The 13,172-nt window shown below is 43.7% G+C and overlaps 1 protein-coding gene and 1 long non-coding RNA gene across 4 annotated transcripts in view; one reads left to right on the forward strand and one right to left on the reverse strand.

Annotated features, from left to right (window-relative positions):
- Positions 1-409: 409 nt before the first annotated feature.
- LOC144584565 (uncharacterized) lies at positions 410-2,752 on the reverse strand. Its single transcript, XR_013538908.1, has 2 exons — positions 2,647-2,752; positions 410-506 (listed from the first exon to the last, which is right to left on the reverse strand). It is a non-coding gene; the product is annotated as an uncharacterized LOC144584565 (long non-coding RNA).
- Positions 2,753-2,803: 51 nt separating this feature from the next.
- The window catches only part of DENND4A (DENN domain containing 4A), a 95,484-nt gene continuing 85,115 nt past the window's right edge, over positions 2,804-13,172 (forward strand). For 2 of the 3 annotated variants that reach the window (XM_020805674.3, XM_020805676.3), the window contains exon 1: positions 2,804-3,015. The gene's annotated coding sequence lies outside the window, so the exon portion shown is untranslated. The remainder of the gene's footprint in view (positions 3,016-13,172) is intronic. The other variant, XM_020805675.3, reaches the window with a different exon arrangement.

Below are 13,172 nucleotides of genomic sequence, written 5' to 3' on the forward strand. Positions count from 1 at the left end.
GATTCTCTCACAGCTGACTTAAAAAAATACCAGGCAATAGTAAAGTTCACCTTTCCTATTTACTATAGCATGTACTATAGAAGGGGACGACAGAGGATGAGATGGCTAGACAGTGTCTGCAAAGCAACCAACATGAATTCAACACAACTACGGGAGGCAGTGGAAGATAGGAGGGCCTGTTGTGCTCTGGTCCATGGGGTCACGAAGAGTCAGACGATGATGATAGCATGTACAGTAGTTTGGTCTCAAGCTTCATCTATTATGCCTCTGAAGCAAGGAGAAACTTCCCCACTGGTCTCACTGGTTTGTTACATAAAAAATGTATGTTGGAAATCTTGGAATTTTGTTTTTTGCTTCTTTGCCATTTCAGCTTTGCTTCACAACAATTTTAGCAAGTACCTTCTTTAGATTTCTTTTTCCCACTCCCACAATGTATGATATTCTGTTTCTTCTTTCATAATTTATAGGCAGTATGGTTTCCTGGATAAGACATTCCTTTCCAAGAGCTGCTTTAGAAGCAAAAGAGGAAGACAACCACATTGTTCTATTGCTGGTTCATCACATCACTGCATTTAAACACACAATTTCGCTGCTCCTTAACTTTAATCAATTTCCATCAAATGTTATTCTTCTAAAGCATAAAGGAATCAATGATATAGATACATCTCCTAATAAGCAAATCAAAAACTTCTTTTGGCATTGCTGCCTGATTTTTAATAGAAACATATCATGCCAAAAGTATGATTTCACTGTATAGCATTTAAGATGTGGAGATAATACAGTGGACCCTCGACTTACGGAATTAATCCGTATTGGAATGGTGGCTGCAGGTTGAAAAGTCTGTAGGTCGAGGCTCCATTGACCTACAATGCATTGAAAACCGATTAATCCGTAACCGGCCGTTTTTGTTTCATTTTGGTTTTTTTTCCAGTCTGTAGATCAATTCTCCGGTTGCAAGTCGAACCTAAATTTTGCAGCCAGGGAAGTCTGTAACTCGAAAAGTCTGTAAGTGGAGCCATCTGTAAGTCGAGGGTCCACTGTATAGCAGTGGATGTCTGTTGGCGGAGACGATGGTGTCATTTGTAATTCAAAATAAAATATCGATTGTTAAATACAAGTGTGTATTGCAAGTTACTTTCTTTTTTAGCTATTTCCTTTGGTAAAGATATAACATATTTTTAAACGTTAACTAAAATTGTGCATAATGTTAACTCCAAGACATAACATGTGGAAAGAGGTGATGGACAGCATTTGAGATAGGTCGCATTTCATTTAAAGAAAGGCAGGGTCACATCTCTCCCCACTATAGCAGAATGCATCCGTCATAAACCTGCTACATAGCTGAAAAATGTATGCAGTTATTGGCAGGAAAATAAGTAAATCTGCACAAGTGCTTTTGCACTACTAATATATCTTGTTGATGGGTAAAGAAAGAAACAGTGGCATTAACACCCATCAATTACCTGCTGAAGATATTTTGCCATTAGATGTTCCCACTGGAAGTGAAAGCTTGCAATAAGCACTGATGCTTTGAGAAAATTTAAATTAAATATCCCACCTTCTTATAAAAACTGGCGATCTGCTACCCTTTCATGACACACCAAAATCAGAGCCAATGTTACATCCAAACTGGAGGCCATCAGCACTAAGTTACTGTCTTTTTTGTTGTTGTTACCTACTGTCAAGTCACTTACGACATACTGTATATTAGGATACAGTACTAACAATGAGCAATCTTCTCAACCAACCTGCTCAACTCTTCTAGACTGAAGCCTGTGGGTTCTTTACGAAGTTAGTCCAACTCATATTTGATTTTCCTCTTTTCCTGTTGTCTTTTGTGCTCAACCTTGATAACAAACCATTTTCATTAGATGGTCCCACACTTTAGTATCAAGAGTTGAAAGGGAATCTTCCCTGTTTACTCTCCACAAATCACTTGTGATTTTATGACCCATACTATTGCTATTTGTTTTGAAGCAAATATCCCCCTTAACTTCCATAGCTGTTATGGGAGGCATTCAATATAAACCAAGAGGCACAGCCCAGTCATCCATGAAGCTCAACTGGATGATTTTCTGCTAAGAACTCTCTCAGCCTAATTAACCACAGAGTTGTTAGGAAGGTAAACCGAGAAAAGCAAATGCAGCAAGTTAATTAGACAAAAAATGCAACAAATACATGAATACAATTCTAGAGAGCTACATTAAGAATTTTGTTTGAGCTGTTGTTCTAAAGGAGGTCAAGACAGCAAACATACTTTCCCGCTATTTCTTCTTCCCCCCCCCCCCCCCACAAATTTGTGAGGTGCGCTAGGTTGCGAGGCTGCAGCCTGAGGTCACCCAGTTAAGATTCATCATGGCTGGTTGGAGACTGGAAGCTTACTTTCCCTGCGCCAGGTTTCAAATATCACATCCGCTCCCCCGGTATTAGGTTGTATCAAAATAAATCAAATAAGAGATCTAATAATTAAACGTTTAATCCGTTGCATATTAGCACGCGCGCACACGCATATAAAAGCATTGAGGTCTCCCCTTTTGAACTACAACTGCTAGCTCCGATCGGGGGGTTTCTGAAGGGAAAGCAGGCCTTTTGCTCGCCCCCAGACGGCAGCCCCTTCCCCCGGCCTCCCGGCACACACACACCCACCTCAGCCCCGCTTCTCTCACACGGGCATCCCGCCGCCCCCCGCCCCCGAGAGTGAGGCGACTCCCTTCCCCCTCCGCCTCCTCGCCGTCACAGCCAAGATGGCGGCGGCCGGAGTGACGGGGGGAGGGAATCCCGCCTGAGGCGCCCACACAGGGACGGGAGGGAGGAGGCGTCGGACGCTGTTGCTGCTCCGTGAGGGGAAAAAAAAGATGCCACAGGGGGCGATGCTGTCTTTCGGCCGCCCGTAGCTCCCTCGCTTTCGTTAGCCGCCTTCCTTCCGAGACAGCGAGACGGGACCTGGGAGACCTCTTCGCCCGTCACCAGCCTTTCCCGCCCGGGCTCTGCGGGGCTGTTGGTCCCCCAGCGGAGGTGAGGGAGGGCGCGATGGAGGGGGGGGGAAAGGACGCGGCTGCCACCGTCTCTCGCTTCGGCCACGTTCCGGGCTTCGTGAGAGCAGCGGGCGGGAAAGGGAGTCGTGTTCGCCGTGCCTCGCTCGGGTCGTGGGGATGCCTGTGGGAAAGGGGGGGGGCAGGTCCGAGCGCTTTCTTTTGCGCCTCAAAAGGGAGCACGGCAGCCACGACCGGCAGGAATGGACGGGGGGGGTCTCTTACCGGTGGCAGGGGTGGTGGTGGAAGGCGATGCTCAGCTGCCTTTCTGGAGAGGGGGCGAAGGCTAGCGATGGGGATTTTTTTAAAAAAATGGGGGGGATTGGGGGGGTTGTTAAGTTTGGACGTAGGGTGAGGTGATGCAACTCGGATGCGCGGGTATTGTGTGTGCGTGCGCGCAGGCTGTGGAGCTCTCCCGACGATGGCCGAGGCTGAAACCCTCAACAGAAGGAAGTCATTCAGTCAATTAGCTCTCGGCTCCGTCTAGCTCAGAGAGGCTTGATGGGTTGATGCCTTTATATCTAGAGAGAATCTGAAGTGCTCTTTCTCACATGGGAATGCTCTCCGTTTCAGGAATGCCTGAAATGTGCCTCCCCCCCCCCTTTTGGTGTTTTGGACACGCAATAAGCAAATGCCAGTCACCATATTTAAGGCCACATGTCTATCTGGAGTGCGCCTGGGGACTTTGACAACATTTGCCTCAGACGGGCAACATCCTGTTGGTGCCTGCCAACGTGCAGCAAATTTCCAAACATTTGCTCTACCAAACAGATGTTGGAGATGGTGCCTGAGCTTTGGTCATCCTCTAGTAGGTCCAAAGAAATTACAGCTAGGATGGGACTTGGTTTCCATGGCTTATCTAACAAAAAACAGGGTGCAATCCTGCTCCCTTGAGTCAGGAGGTTTCCTATGGGAGTGAACAGCACCAGCCCTACTATTAAACCAGAGCAGCTGCCGCTCAGGTGGTAGATGTGGAGTGACATGAAAGGGCAGCAAACTGTGGGCAATTTACTGTGTTATTATGATTTTACTCTCAGGGATGGCGAGAGGAAGGATTTTCTGCCTCCTGTGCCAAAGTAACTTGGCTGGTTTTTCATACCACACACCTCTACATGGGTAGACAGGAAGATGCTCTTTGCTGCTACTTCAGAAAGTAAAATAGTTTAGGACCCGGTGGATGAATGGTTGCCATTCACTTCTGTGGAGAAAAGAAGAGTGCTGTGCTTGGAGAGGGCAGAACCTGTCTCTTGACCAATCCATCTGTTGATGGCGCATGCTCAAAGACACACTGCACTTCTTTTACAGGACCATTAGTATTATAGGCAAGCACTCCTTCCCACGTTATCTCTCCTGTTGACAGGGTCTTTCATTATATAATTGCATTTTAACAGCATTTTTAGTATTCAAAGTACTTTATAAATGCTTTTATTTTGGGATTGGATTATATCCCATTTTTGTGTGAAGATGCACATGAGCCACACTAATAAGAGCCATGTTAGAATGTTGATATTATGCATAAAAGGAGAACTTTTAATTAATTAAGTGCTTAATGTATGCAACTCTCAGTATAATGCTTGTAACAGCCTTAAAACACAGATCAATGGTTATTGCTCTTTATTCAAGCAAGGTTGAAAAATGGCAGCTTGCAACCTAATGAGTTAATGGGAGAGGCAAGACTTGGCCGGAGCATCTTATTTAGCCAGTAACTAGATCAATAATTCTAGACTGCCTTCTAAGGCAAAGCCCAAAGAAATAATATTTCTTTGTCTTTGCAGCTGTTTACATAGGAAGAGTTTCCTGGCATGTGAGGGTATGATGTTGGGGTTCAGCTGGCAAGAGTTGTTGAGGTGACTGTGCACATAATTGAAACCACTGCTTGATTTGGCAATACATATAGTTCATGCAGCTGAGTTGGTCCATTATAACAACATTCACAGAAGCAGTAAGGTACTGCCTTTATTGTTTTGTCTGGCTCAATAAATGTTCATAGATACTATGTGAACTTTAAAGCTTAACAGAGCTGTTGTTCAGCAGGAATAGGTTTATTTTATTTTATCTTTGTTTTATTTGGGGGATGTATAAAACAGATTATGTGGCAGCAGGCAATTTCAGAGCGTTACTGGCTACTCTTTCCATGTGTTCCCATATGTGTGTGTCAGTTGGGGTGCTTTTAGAGAAAAAACGATCACAGGACAGAGAGGCCATAATGTGTGCCAGGCTGATCTCTGAGGTTATGTCAGGAAGAAAAATATTGGGATATTTTAAGAGATAGTTATAAAGGTGGCTGAAATAGTAGGGAGAACCATCCTAATAACTGAGGATCAGTGGTGGGTTATGGAAAGTATTGGCGTGTTTCTGAGGTTTCCAAGAAGACACCCGCTAAGATTTGTACCTTTTCCACAGAGGAACAGCTGAAAAAGATGGTTAGTCCTTCTATCATCATTCATTTTATATTCACCGCAGGTAACAGCATGTGTGGCTGTGATTTTGTGTGTGTTAGGTACTTATGGGGATGGGATTATGCTCACAGCTAAATTTAGGTGCTGGGGATTTGTTTTATTTTGGGAAGCATGCTAATATGATTTTCCCTCCTTCTGTTTCTAATGGAAACAAGCTCTTTCTATTAGAATTGCATAGTAGTTGACATGTGAAGAAAGACATTTTCTAGAAAACTAAGCTTTTAAACTGATGCCAGTAATGATTAGGTGGTGAATAGAATGGTTAAGTGGTTGGCATTTAATAGTTCTCTATAACCAGGAACTATGTACATTATTTTTAAATAAAACCAGTAGTAGACTTTTGTGGTAGTCAAATCTTGGAGTTGTGTTTACATATATTTATTTTAAAGCTTCCCAGCTTTTCATGTACATGAAGTAGTGAGGCCCTGAACTGACATGAGGACATGTTAAGGCAAGAAGAAGAAGGGAACGCTAAACCAATTCTGAGTGCTCCCTACCTAGATAACCCTGAAGAGAGTTACCATAGGTTAGAACTGATTTGATGGCACATCATTGCCATCATCATATTTTCTTTACAGATATTGATTTTGAGCAGCACTGTAATGGCTACTATGTTACAAACATGGGAAGGAACTGGCAATTGGAAAGGAAACATATTTGTGTTGAATAAATCTGCAAATCCATTTCATTTTAAACCATTTTGTTGTTGTTTAGTCATTAAGTTGTGTCCGACTCTTTGTGACCCCATGGACCAGAGCACGCCAGGCCCTCCTATCTTCCACTGCCTCCCGGAGTTGTGTCAAATTCACGTTGGTTGCTTCGGTGACGCTGTCCAACCATCTCATCCCTTGTTGTCCCCTTCTCCTCTCGGCTTCACACTTTCCCAACACCAGGGTCTTTATATGGAGTCCTCTCTTCTCATGAGATGGCCAAAGTATTGCAGCCTCAGCTTCAGGATCTGTCCTTCCAGTGAGTACTCAGGGTTGATTTCCTTCAAAACGGATAGAGTCTCCTCCAGCACCACAATTCAGAAGCATCAATTCTTCGGCAGTCTGCCTTATTTATGGTCCAGCTCTCATTTCCATACATCTCTACTGGAAAAACCGTAGCTTTGACTATGCGAACCTTTCTCAACAAAGTGATGTCTCTGCTTTTTAAGATGCTTATCTAGGTTTGTCATCGCTTTCCTCCCAAGAAGCAGGTGTCTTTTAATTTCGTGGCTGCTGTTCCCATCTGCAGTGATCATGGAGCCCAAGAAGGTAAAATCTGTCACTGCCTCCATATCTTCCCCTTCTATTTGCCAGGAGGTGATGGGACCAGTGGCCATGATCTTAGTTTTTTTGATGTTGAGTTGTGTGTTCTGTGTTCTGAAACCTTTAATGGCATTTACAAGTTACAACAACACAAGCAAAATAGGAAAAGTAAAATTATACAGATTTCACAAATGAGGAGCGAGAAGCAGGGGACAATTTCAAAATTGCAGGTAAGAAACCTGCAACAGCAGCGGTCAGGGCATTACATTCATCACTGAACCATTTTTTGCACTGTCCTCTTTCACCCTCATTAAGAGGTTCTTTAATTCCTCCTCACTTTCTGCCATCAGAGTGGTACAGTATCATCTGCATATCTGAGGTTGTTGATATTGCTTCTGGCAATCTTTATTCCGGTTTGGGATTCATCCAGTCCTGTCTTTTGCATGATGTATTCTGCATATAAGTTAAATAAGCAGGGAGACAATATGCAGCCTTGACGTACTCCTTTCCCAATTTTGAACCAATCAGTTGTTCCATATCCAGTTCTAACTGTTGCTTCCTGTTCCACATATAGATTTCTCAGGGGATAGATAAGATGATCAGCCACTCCCATTTCTTTAAGGACTTGCCATAGTTTGTTGTGGTCCACATAGTCAAAGGCTTTTGGATAGTCAATGAAGCAGAAGTACAGTGGTGCCCCACTTGACGACGTTAATTTGTTCCAGCGAAATCGCTGTAGAGCGAAAACATCATCAAACGAAATAAAAAACCCCATTGAAGCGCATTTAAAACCGTTCAGTGCATTCCAATGGGCTGAATACCTGCTCGTCTAGTGAAGATCCTCCATACGGTGGACATTTTCGGTGCCTGTAAAGCGAGGAATCCATCCTAGAAAACAGCGGGGGGGCCATTTTCTTCAGCCGGTGACCATTTTGAAACCTGGCAATCAGCTGTTTGCTGATTGTCGTAAAGTGAAAATCGGTTCCCGAAGCAGGGAACCGATCATCACACAGAAAAAAACTATCTAAAACATCGTTTTGCGATTGCAAAATCGATCGCAAAAACATCAACGTAAAGCGGATTCATCGTAGAGCGGGGTAACCGTCCGGAGGGGCACGACTGTAGATGTTTTTCTAGAACTCTCTGGCTTTCTCCATAATCCAGTGCATGTTAGCAATTTGGTCTCTAGATCCTCTGCCCCTTCGAAATCCAGCTTGTACTTCTGGGAGTTCTTGGTCCACATACTGCTGAAGCCTACCTTGTAGGATTTTGAGCATAACCTTGCCAGCGTGTGAAATGAGTGCAATTGTACGGTCGTTGGAGCATTCTTTGGCATTGCTCTTCTTTGGGATGTAGACGATCTTTTCCAATCCTCTGGCCACTGCTGAGTTTTCCAAACTTGCTGACATATTGAGTGTAGCATCTTAACAGTGTTGTCTTTTAAGATTTTAAATAGTTCAACCGGAATGCTATCACCTCCACTAGCCTTGTTGTTAGCTATGCTTTCTAAAGCCCACTTGACTTCACTCTCCAGGATGTCTGGCTCAAGGTCAGCAACCACACTATCTGGGTTGTCCGGGACATCCAGATATTTCTGTTATAATTGCTCTATGTATTCTTGCCACCTCTTGATGTCTTCTGCTTCTGTGAAGTCCCTCCCGTTTTTTTCCTTTATCATGTCCATCTTTACACAAAATGTTCCTTTAATATCTCCAATTTTCTTGAACAGATCTCTGGTTTTTCCTTTTTTATTATTTTCCTCTATTTCTTTGCATTGCTCATTTAAGAAGGCCCTCTTGTTTCTCCTTGCTGTTCTTTGGAAGTCTGCATTCAATTTTCTGTACTTTCCCTATCTCCCTTGCATTTTGTTTCCCTTCTCTTCTCTGCTATTTGTAAGGCCTCGTAGGACAGCCACTTTGCTTTCTTGCATTTCCTTTTCTTTGGGATGGTTTTTATTGCTGCCTCTTGTACAATGTTACGAGCCTACAGCCATAGTTCTTCAAGCACTGTGTCCACCAAATTGAGTTCCTTAATTCTGTTCTTCACTTCCACTATGTATTCATAAGGGATTTGGTTTAGATCAGGGGTGTCCAACCTTTCACCTTCCCTGGGCCACATTAAAAGTTGAAAATTTGGTTTAGGCCGCACATAAATTTGGTTTGGGCTGCATGGGGGGGGGCAGCCCTAGCCATTGTCCACAGTCCTGCTCCAAGCGCACTTACCGGCAGCTGCGATCTCAGACAGCAGAGGCTGCCAGCTTCGACTCCGGTGGCTTTATGGGGCTGGGAGGAGGTCCACCTATTGACGGGGACAACGCAATGCAGTCACGCAGCCCCCCTGTCTTCTCCCCTCCCACTCCTTCCTTCCCTCTCTCCCCCTCTACTGTTGTGACATGCCCCAGCCCCATTCCGGCCGCAAGCGCCGGCAGTGTAACTTGAAACTTTGGAATTTCTTTAAAAATAAAAAATTGCCCTGGGCCGCATTATGAGCCGACCTGGGCCGCATGTGGCCCTCGGGCCGCAGGTTGGACAAGCCTGGTTTAGATTATACCTGACTAGTCCGGTGGTTTTGTCTACTTTCTTCAGTTTAAGCTTGAGTTTTGTTATAAGAAGTTGATGATCAGAGCCACAATCAGCTCCAGGTCTTGTTTTTGCTGACTGTATAGAGCTTCTCCATCTTTGGCTGCAGAGAACATAATAAGCCTCTTGTGTTATTGGAAAAGAGTGTTTGTGGTGACCAGCTTGTTCTCTTGACAAAACTCTATTAGTCTTTGCCCTGCCTCATTTTGAACTCCAAGGCCAAACTTTACCTGTTGTTCCTTTTATCTCTTGACTCCCTACTTTAGCATTCCAATCCCCTAGAATGAGAAGAACATCTTTCTTTGGTGTCAGTTCTAGAAGATGTTGTAAGTCTTCATAGAATTGGTCAATTTCAGCCTCTTCAGCATTGGTGGTTGGTGCATAAACGTGGATTACTGTGATGTTGAAAGGTCTGCCTTGGATTCGTATTGAAATCATTCTATCATTATTGAGATTATATCCCAGTACAGCTTTTCCCACTCTTTTGTTGACTATGAGGTCTATTCCATTTCTTCTACGGGATTAGTGCCCACAATAGTAGATATGATAATCGTCTGAATTGAATTCGCCCATTCCTGTCCATTTTAGTTCACTGACACCCAGGATGTCAATGTTTATTCTTGCCATCTCCTGTTTGACCACATCCAGCTTACCAAGGTTCATTCCAGGTTCCTATGTAGTATTTTTCTTTGCAGCATGGGGCTTTCTTTTCACTTCCAGGCGCATCCGCAGCTGAGCGTCCTTTCGGCTTTGGTCCAACCACTTCATTAGCTCTGGAGCTACTTGTACTTGTCCTCTGCTCTTCCTCAGTAGCGTGTTGGACGCCTTCCGACCTGAGGGGCTCATCTTCCAGCGTCATATCATTTAGCCTTTTGTTTCTGTTCATGGGGTTTTCTTGGCAAAGATAATGGAGTGGCTTGCCAGTTCCTCCTCCAGGTAGATTGCGTTTAGTTAGAACTCTCCACTATGACCTGTCCGTCTTGGGTGTCCCTGCACGGCATAGCCCATAGCTTCTCTGAATTACTCAAGCCCCTTCTCCACGACAAGCTAGCAATCTGTGAAGGGAATTTTATATTTTATGAAAACTAAATCTGATACAGATTGGTGCTGTGAATGAGACATAATCATCCTGAACTGGATGGAAAAGTCAAATGAAATGGCAGATACATTCTGCTAGTAAAAAGTCACAATCTGCCAAGATATTGCCTACAACTAAGAGAAATAAACAGGAGTTGTGAAAAGGTAGACCACTGGTAGTTTAGTTGCCATTTTTGAATCTGACACTATTCCACTTTGTTGCTCTTAATAGTACCCAGATTGTACTGGCTGTGGCAGACCCTTTCTTCATGGGAGGAATGCTTGTGCCCACTTAGTTCTTTGCTACAATTAATTTCCTATGATTGGTGAGAGTAGTTTACCTCTGTGGCATTCACCATTTAGAATATCTCCTCTAACAGAGAAACAACATAGGCTCTAAAGAATGAGGTTCGTTTGTTTCCCCATCTGTAATAACTAGAAAAGTCAGTGGGCCAGATACTAATAACACTTAACAGCTTTTTAATTATGTTGGTGGCTTTGGGCCCCAGTTAATCTGGTGTTCTATTTAAAGAATGCTCAAATGTGTCTCTGAACCACCCGCAACCAAGATGCAACTTGGAAACGGGCTTTGTGTTTAGCTCTTGCAACTGAGTTGTAAGCTGATTAGCAGAGTGATGTGCTGGACTTTTTAAAAGGGAGATTTAACTTTTTTTTTCTGAGCCCTCTGTCAGCCAATAGCTCTAATCTTTTACTTTTTAAATAAATGTGGAATTATAAGTATATTATCCTAGGGGAAATATTGATTTCAGTAATGGGCCTCCAAGCTCAAATGTTGTCCACTAATTTTAAAATTTTATCTTAAAATTATATGAAGATTCAAAATCCACTTGATCAATTGAGTCAAGTATTTGTTGGAATTAAGCAGATATCAATAGCTGGCAGCCCTTAACTTTGATCCAGCATCCTATGAGGACAGCTTAGCCCTCCAATTGGAAACTGAAATGAAAGATTCAGATGTTTTAATATACCTTCTGAAGGCACATTTTTAAAAGTCTTTTTCATGGGATTTATATTTTTTAGGTGCTGCATTATGTTTATCTTTTTAAGTTATTTGCTGTTCTGGTTTTGTGCACTGCTTCAGTACTATTCTATAGTAAGCAGTCTAGAAATTGTGCTAAATATATAGAAGATTGGAAAAAAGAGTGACTATTTTGAAAGGTGGGAATTGATAATGAGCTTGCTGCCTGGCGCTCCTGTTTTAAGTGATGTTTGGGCAGAACCAGATACAGACTAGGGTGCTGAATAATAAGAGGTTTCCTTTGGGCCCCTGTAATGTACAGTGGAACCATTTTTTTAAAATAGGAGATAGAGTAATACAGCCATTCTTTGTGTCAGACTGTTTTAAAGGGATGTTAAAGGGAGCAAATTGAAACTGTACTGTAATTCATTGGTGTGCAAAAATTAATGTATTAGTCTTCCATTGATTATAATCGAACTACTGTATAGCTACTGATTTTATTTTATTTCATTTTATTGATATGGCAAAGTTTCGTAAACCTTCTTTTGGAAAAACAGCCAGCCAACGGTCTGTGTAGGATCTGTTCAAATGTTTCACTTGTTAATGTAAATTAGAATCCATACTTATTCCATGATTGCTTCACTGTGTACCCTATTTTTCCATTTATAAGTTGCCATCATGTATAACATGCCCCCCCAACTTAGACCCTTTTGAGCCCAATTGCCCAAATCAGTGGGCACCCTCTGGGCCAACGTGTTTTCCGGAGGCTGGCCAGGGGACGCGTTTCCCCCCCTCCTCAAATATAGCCCTTTGCCCGGGCTTCCTGCAGTGCACCGCGCTCACTCGCTCACTCGCTCTCCTGCAGCGCCAGAGTCACAGTCAATGGGCAACAGCAATTTTGCACCCAGGGGCAGCCGGGCACAGCTCCTCCTTCACTGCCTCCTCCTCCTGCTGCCGTCATCTGCCTCCAGCGCCACTCGGGGGCTCCCTTCAGACAGGCGACAAGGCAGCGGTATGAGCTTGAGCTGAGCCCTGGCAGTGAGCGGCGCCGCACCCTGCACCAGGCTGGCATGGGCAGCAGCATTGGCCTGGCTCGGTCGCTCGCCTGCGGCACCGGAGTCGCAGTCAATGGGCAGCTGCAATTTTGCACACAGGGGCGGCTGAGCACAGTTCCTCCTTCATCTGTCTCTGTGGCCCAGGCCACAGACCGGCACCGGGCCGGGGATTGGGGACACCTGCTCTAGCCTATATGACAATATTTGAAGTATTTGAAGAAGCTACTTGGATGAGTAGCAAAACGTTTCTTTCAGACTAATAAGAAAGAAGTCCAGTTGCCATGACTTAGCTTCCAGATAACCTCACCTGGATGACTGAGAATCTTCACAGATATATTTAGAGTGCTACCATATTTCCTCAGTCTTCTTTTCTGCCTCTGTTTGTTTGTTCTCTCTTTTCTTTTGTCTTTTTCTCCACTACTCTTTCCTTGCTACTACTCCCCTATCAAACTCCTGTTCGCTTTCTTCCTGGGGTCCATCTCAGTTTTATTCTTCTGCTTTGCTTTGTTAGGATTCAGGAAACAGAAAGGCACAATCTAGTAAATCTTAATAAAAAGGACAGTGGTGATGTAATCTTTGTATGAAATGCCTTACAGCAGTTTCCCAGAAGTGAAATGAAATTCTTAAGTGAGTGTTGTGTGATATTGCAGGAGGTTTAAATGACACAATCACTTTTTGGAAGTTTGAATCTTTCTTTCCGACATGGGACTTGGAGACTGCTCTCACGTTACTCAGGAG

This window comes from Pogona vitticeps, chromosome 12 (assembly GCF_051106095.1).
Source record: "Pogona vitticeps strain Pit_001003342236 chromosome 12, PviZW2.1, whole genome shotgun sequence".
NCBI lineage: Eukaryota > Metazoa > Chordata > Lepidosauria > Squamata > Agamidae > Pogona > Pogona vitticeps.